This window comes from Ziziphus jujuba, chromosome 6, assembly GCF_031755915.1.
Source record: "Ziziphus jujuba cultivar Dongzao chromosome 6, ASM3175591v1".
In the NCBI taxonomy this organism is placed as follows: domain Eukaryota; kingdom Viridiplantae; phylum Streptophyta; class Magnoliopsida; order Rosales; family Rhamnaceae; genus Ziziphus; species Ziziphus jujuba.
Genome location: NC_083384.1, coordinates 774,332 through 781,905, shown reverse-complemented (window position 1 = coordinate 781,905; position 7,574 = coordinate 774,332). Strand labels below are relative to the sequence as shown.

At 41.7% G+C, this 7,574-nt stretch overlaps 1 pseudogene; it reads right to left on the bottom strand.

Annotated features, from left to right (window-relative positions):
• Nucleotides 1-5,685: 5,685 nt before the first annotated feature.
• Nucleotides 5,686-7,169, bottom strand: LOC132804111 (photosystem II CP47 reaction center protein-like; annotated as a pseudogene).
• Nucleotides 7,170-7,574: the final 405 nt, after the last annotated feature.

The following is a 7,574-nucleotide window of genomic DNA, read 5'->3' as shown; positions in this document are numbered from 1 at the left end:
GCTACAAGTACCTAACCAATGATGCAAAACTGTGGTGGCGATCTAAATACGAAGATATCAACAACAACTGATGCATCATTGACATATGGGACCAGCTACAGAAGGAACTTAAAAACCAATTCCTTCCTGAGAACGTGGACTACATTACCCGGCGACATTTGAGAGAATTGAGACAGACCAGTAATGTAAGGGACTACGTGAAAGCTTTCTCGGCACTCATGCTCGATATACACGACATGTCTGAGAAGGATAAGGTATTTTACTTCCTAGAAGGGATGAAACCTTGGGCTATGACAAAACTTCAATGACAGAGAGTACAAGACTTAGCCTCAGCGCTAGGGGCAGCGGAGCGTCTAATGGACTACTCAACAGAGAGCCCCATCAATAGAAGGCCCCAACCGCCTCCTTCGAATGCCAATAGTGGTAGACCCTTCAGGCCTACCAATCTCACAAGACGTGGGGGAACCGACAATAGGAAACCTTCGAACATGAAAGAACCTCAACCACGGAACCCCAATGCATTTGGATTTAGACCCCGACGTCTGACATGTTTCCTATATAATGGTCCCCATAGAGTGGGTGAATGCCCCCATAAGACCGCTTTTAGTGCTCTGCAAGCATCTATTCACTCCCAAGAGCATGAAGGAGGGCAAGAAGAGGCAGTAGAATAAGGAGAAGACGGCGCACAAGTGGGAGTGCTGAGATTCTTGAATGCCCTTAATGGACAGGTCATTCAGGCAAGGAAGACCAATGAGAAAGGTCTTATGTTCATGGATGCGGCAATAAATGGAAAGGCCGCAAAAAGTGTGATGGTGGACACATGTGCCACCCATAACTTTTGTTCAGAGATTGAAGGGAACAAACAGGAATAGTTCCCGTACAGAGGAAGCAATTGAACAACCCCAAACTTCTATCGGCTCTCCAATTTAAGAAGGGAGTAAGACGCAAAGAACCCTCTTACATTGCATTGGTGGTAGCGAGGGAGGGTGAAGATGATGAACCTACCCCTCCTATGGTGCTAGACGCCTTGCAATCATTCAACGATGTGATGCCGAACAACTTACCGAGGAACCTACCTCTTCGACGAGATATTGACCACAAAATCGAACTGATACCAGGAGCAAAACCTCCAGCAAAAGCACCTTATCGGATGGCCCCTCCTGAGTTGGCAGAACTACGAAAGCAACTTAAGGAACTTTTGGAAGCAGGGTTCCTGAGACCCTCGAAGGCATCTTATGGTGCTCCAGTATTATTCTAGAAGAAGAAAGATGGAACTTTGTGCCTGTGTGTAGATTACCGAGCACTGAACAAGGTCACGGTGCGAAACAAGTACCCGATCCCTTTAGTAGCTGACTTGTTCGCCAGCTAAGTGGAGCCAAATTTTTTACTAAATTGGATTTGAGATCGGGATACTACCAAGTGAGAATCGCTGAAGGAGACGAAGAGAAAACCACTTGTGTTACACGATACAGAGCCTTCAAATTCCTGGTGATGCCTTTTAGATTGACGAATGCATCAGCAACATTTTGCACTCTCATGAACCAGGTATTTCGAGACCTCCTTGACAAATTTGTGGTGGTGTACCATGACGACATTGTAATCTTTAGCCCTACCTTGGAAGAACATGTCGAACACATTCGAATGGTATTCCAGAGACTCCGAGAAAATCAATTATTTGTGAAGAAGGAAAAATGTGCATTTGGCAAGAGACAAATCACGTTTCTGGGACACATCATTGAGGAGGGGAAGATCCGTATGGACATGGAGAAGGTAAATGCCATCCAAGAGTGGAAAACTCCCGCTAATGTGAAAGAACATAGATCATTTATGGGATTGGCAAATTACTACCGTCGTTTCGTAAAAGGGTACTCAAAGAAAGCAACTCCCCTAACGGAATTGCTAAAGAAGGAGGTGCCTTGGGAGTGGACCAAGGAATGTGAGGGTGCATTCCAGGATCTAAAGGAAGCAATGATGAAAGACCCGGTGTTGGCCGTGCAGGACATCACAAGACCTTTCGAAGTCCAAACTGATGCATCTGACTTCGCTTTAGGTGGAGACCTTCTCCAAGATGGTCATCCTGTCGCCTACGAAAGCAGGAAGTTATCAGTGATAGAAAGAAACTATACGACTCAAAAAAAGGAGATGCTTGTTGTAATTCATTGTTTAAGAACCTGGAGGCACTACTTATTGGGGTCAAGCTTTGTAGTAAAGATTGATAACTCAGCCGTTAGTCACTTCCTTACACAACCAAAACTAACCCCAAAACAAACTCGTTGGCAGGAATTCATTGTGGAGTTTGACCTCCATTTCGAGCACAAAGCGAGGACCAAAAACTAGGCAACGGCTGCCCTAAGTCATAAGACAGAGCTTGCGGCACTAAGGGTGTTGGCTAACATGGCTGCGAGTACTATTGCGACTTCAATGCGAGAGCTGATAAAGCAGCATCTAGGGGGAGATCAATGTGCCCAAAATATCCTCAAACTGTTAAAGGAGGGAAAAACTCATCAATTTTGGGAGGAGGATGGTTTACTATGGACAAAAGGCAATAGGTTGTTTGTCCCAAAGGCTGGAGACCTAAGAAAGATGTTAATGAGAGAACGCCACGACACTCTGTGGGCTGGACATCCGAGGTGGTAAAGGACGTATGCCTTAATCAAAAAGGGATATTATTGGCCACAGATACGTGACGATATTATAGACTACATCCGAATCTGTCTTGTGTGCCAACAGGACAAAGTGGAGTGGCATAAACCACCAGGGCTGTTGGAACCTCTATTCGTCCTGTCACACCCATGGGAGAGTGTGTCAATCGATTTAATCACCAACCTTCCAAAGATCGGGGATCTTTCAAGTATTTTGGTTATTGTGGATCGATTCTCAAAATATGCAACATTAATCCCTGCCTCAAAGTACTGTACGGCCGAGGAAACCGCCCACTTATTCTTCAAGTTTATGGTGAAATATTGGGGTGTGCCCCGACACATTGTAAGCGATAGAGATGCAAAGTTCACGGGATCTTTTTGGATAGAACTATTCAATCTTCTTAGGTCCCAGCTCAACATCTCCTCTAGTTATCACCCGCAAACGGATGGGCAGACGGAAAGATTCAATGGCATGTTTGAGGAGTACCTACGACACTTTGTTAGTGCCAACTAGAAGAATTGGGCGAAACTCCTTGATATAGCTTAATTTTGCTTCAACGCACAGAAGGGATCTCCCACAAGTAAGTGCCCATTCGAAATAGTTAACGGCTAGAAGCCCTCACTCCCATACACAGTCGATGAGTACCAAGGCAAGAACCCAAAGGCTTTTAACTTCACCAAATAGTGGAAGAACAACATGGAAATATACAGGGCCTACTTGGAGAAGGCGGCAAATCGGATGAAGAAATAGGCAGACAAAGATCGGCGGCCCCTAGAGTTCAATGCGGGGGATATGGTGATGGTTAAGCTAACTCGAGAGCAATTTCGCTGGCTAAGAGATAGAGACCCCAGGTTGATGAGAAAATATAAGGGACCAATGCCGATAATTGCCAAAGTAGGGAGGGCGTCGTACAAGGTGGTTACCCCAGGATGGATAAGAGTGCACCTAGTATTCCACGTCAACAACCTCAAGCCATACTATGCCGACAAGGAAGATCCAGCGCGCAACACTCCAGCAAGAGTCGAAGTCAAGACCAAGCTGCCGAAGACAACAAAGGAAGTGGAGGAGATCCTTACAGAAAGAACCAGAAGCATGCATCGACAGCCAGTACGAGAGTACCTCATCAAGTGGAAGGGACTAGGAGAAGAAGAAACTAGCTGGGAGAAGGAAGGCAACTTGGCACCCTACAAGCAGCAGATCGAGGAGTTCAAAGCAGCGGAGTCGTCGAGGGCGTCCATAGAATAAGTGGGGGAGGATGTAAGAGTCACACACACCTATAAATTTTGATTGTAAATACCAAGCCAAGTTCATCCAGGGTCATTAGTCAAGCCCATGGTCACTTGCTTAGATTTCTAGCTTTTGTTATAGGCAATAGTGCCATTATGATTCCTCGCATATTTTGATATGTATTCCTGTCGGAATGAAAATGGCCCGATAAGCTCTTTGGAGGGGGGTGGCTAGTCGGCAAGTTGTTGGGCTAGACCACTAGCATAGGTGAGAACTCTTGATTGCGTGTTTCATCGTATTGTTGCCTTGTTTACTGACCCTTTTCTAACGATTGTGTGATTACATGTTTTATTTTATTGCTTGCTTGGTGCATGCACAATACTAATATCGTGTGGGTTATTTACATGCGAGGGATATTAATGGTTGGCTTACTACCCGCGAGGGGCGAGTAAGCACCGCACGGCCCCGTTGTACGCTTAGAACAGTGGGACCGTGACACCAAGCATGTGAGCTTACAAAATGAGTAAAGCATTTGAAATTTAAAAAGTAAAATGGCCAACACCTAAATTTTCATACACGAAAGAGGTAAAAACCAGCTGCAACATGTCTATTCCAAATATAGTAAAAAGTGGCACATGGTTTGAATTAAGTTTATATTGTTTAACTAGTTTGGGTAAACAATCAAACTAGCTTCACCTACTTAGTTCCCCTTTGTATCTGCTTATAAAACTTGGTTTGAGGTATCCTTGGTCATCAATAAATATTGCTTCAAGAGCTAAGAAGGTTTTGGAACTGGATCATTGGCCAAACAGCTCCAACACTGACCTATACTCTGCATACTGGGCCCATCAGATACAGCAATCTGTTTGGAATAGAAAATGGACTTCCCCATGTCATTTTGACCTAAGATTTGAAAAATTGTCGCCTCTATATGTCTTTACACATCCCTCAAAATTTCAGCCCCAAAATCCATTTGAAACCTGAGATATAAGATAAACAGTAGACCTATGTTGCTGGAAATTATGAATCCAACACCATAGGCATTTCAAGCATAACGTTCCTACTCTTTTGTGCATAGTTTTGCCTATGCTTTTGCATACATAACTTAGGCACAAAACATTATCCAAATGTACCTCACATCAATTAAAAATATACAAAAAAAAAATATATAAACTCATAAAAGGAAAGGAGGTGATACCAAGGTGTGCATGCTAACCGGTGCATGCACCATCAAGTGCCAAAATTGCCACACTTCAACACTCTCAACGATTTGTGTAGCCATGAATCGTATTTTATATTCATTAAGATCTGTTGACTTTGTATACCATTTGTAAATAAATGATCTTATCATAGACCCATTGTGGTATTGAAACTATATAATAATGGAAACAGAAACCCTTGTTGCCATCTTTATATCGAGTTTACTTGTAAGTTTTACTGGGTACACCTTATATACTGCTTTTGGGCAATCCTCTCAACAACTAAGAGATCCATTCGAGGAGCATAGAGACTAGTTAAAGTAATGAGACTCTCAATATTGAGTGGCTCATTACTTTCAATTGAGATAATGAAAAATCATTTCACCTTTTTAGTTGGAACTTTAGGTGGTTCTCCAAAAAAAGATAGCGAAAAAAATTATTCCTAAAGTTTAGACTAAGAGGAATGTATAAACCAATGCTTCCATAGATTCAATCATGGTTTACATACTATTATAGCTTCCATTCCTATTTATTTGGGGTCGTCTCCCATATAAAGAAAGAGTAAGAGTCAAAGAAAAGGTATCGATTCAAATCGATATTTGTCTGGTATCCTACTCACAAAACTAAAAATGAAAAACAACAAAACAATATTCTATCAGATTACTTGTCTTCTTGTAGTTGGATCTCCAAGTTTTTGGAATGCTCCAAATTCTACTTGAGCATCCAAATCGGGGTCAATACCAGCAAAAACATCCCTGAACAAGGTTCTAGCACCATGCCCAATATGTCTGAAGAAAAACAGCAAAGCAAATGAAGCATGTCCAAAAGTAAACCAACCCCTTGGACTGCTATGAAAAACACTGTCAGATTTCAAAGTAGCATGATGCAATTCAAAAATTTCACCCAATTGAGCACGTTTAGCATATTTTTTCACAGTAGCGGGATCACTATAACTGACTCCATTGAGTTCACCGCCATAGAACTCAACAGTTCCACCTACTTGTTCGACACTGTATTTCGATTCGACCCGTCCAAAAGGAACATCGGCTCTAACAATTCCATCTCCATCTACCAAAATAACCGAAAATGTTTCAAAAAAAGTAGGCATACAACATACAAAAAGTTCATGACCCTCTTTATCTCTAAAAATAGGGTGTCCTAACCACCCAACAGCAATTCCATCCCCATTGTCCATTGAGCCTACTCGGAATAATCCCCCGTTTGTTGGATTATTTCCGATGTAATCATAAAAAGCTAATTTTTTAGGAGTTTTAGACCAAGCTTCGGATAAACTTTGATTTTTGACTAGCCCAACACCAACTCATCGATATATTTCTTATGGAAAGTATCCTTAATCCCATTGATAACAAGTGGGACCAAATAATTCTATCAGGTAGTTACCGAACCATACCACAGAGTTCCAGCAACAACAAAAGCTGCAAAAAAGATTGCAGTGATACTACTAGAAAGGGCGGTTTCAATATTTCCCATACGTAATCCTTTGTATAGATGGAATAGACCCGCCAATATGCCCAACGTCCCTGCTGCAATATGATGAGAGGTTATTCCTCCCAGAACAAAAGGATCAAAGCCTTCCACACCCCATGCTAAATTTACAAATTGTACCCTTCCGGTTAGTCCATAAGGATTGGATACCCATATTCGTGGACCATACAATCCTGTTACATGAAATGCGCCAAAACCAAAGTAAGCCAGCCTTTCAAGAAATAAATGAATTCCAAAGATTTTGGGCAAATCCAATGAGGGTTTTCCTATACATTCATCACAAAATATTTCTAGATCCTAATACACCCAGTGCCAGATAGCTGCCAAAAAGCGTAAGCCATAAAACACAATATGTGCACCGGCCATGCCTTCGTAACTCCAAATACCTGTATTCATTATAGTCCTTCCTATGATACTCCAACCGCCCCATGAATTGGTTATTCCTAAACGAGTCATGAAGGGTATAACAAACATCCCTTGTCTCCACATTGGATTTAGAATAGGGTCAGAGGGATCAAAAATCACTAATTCGTATAGAGCCATCGAATCGGCCCAACCAGCAACTAGAGCTGTATGCATTATATGGACAGCAAGCAAACATACAAGATCATTCAATATGATGGTATGAACATGATACCAAGGCAACCCATGGAAATACCCCTCTATCAACAAAAAATAAATACTATGTAACTTTATTGCACTCGAAAAAAACTATACTATAGACTTTCCCTTTTGAGTGGATTATCTCGGGGAAAGGATTAATATTTGTTCTATTATTTTTGTAATAATGGAACAATTTTTTTTGTAGGAACAAAAGGAAGCAGATCTATTCTACACCCGATAAGTACCAATACGCAATGGTAAGAGGTTGATACCTTTTATATGAGTGACTGCATTTATATATTTTTTTTCATCATTCAAAGGACCTATTTAAAAGAATTTTCCTTTAGTATTTCTATCTTCCTTTTCTATAAACTTATTAGATCTATGGATAAAATA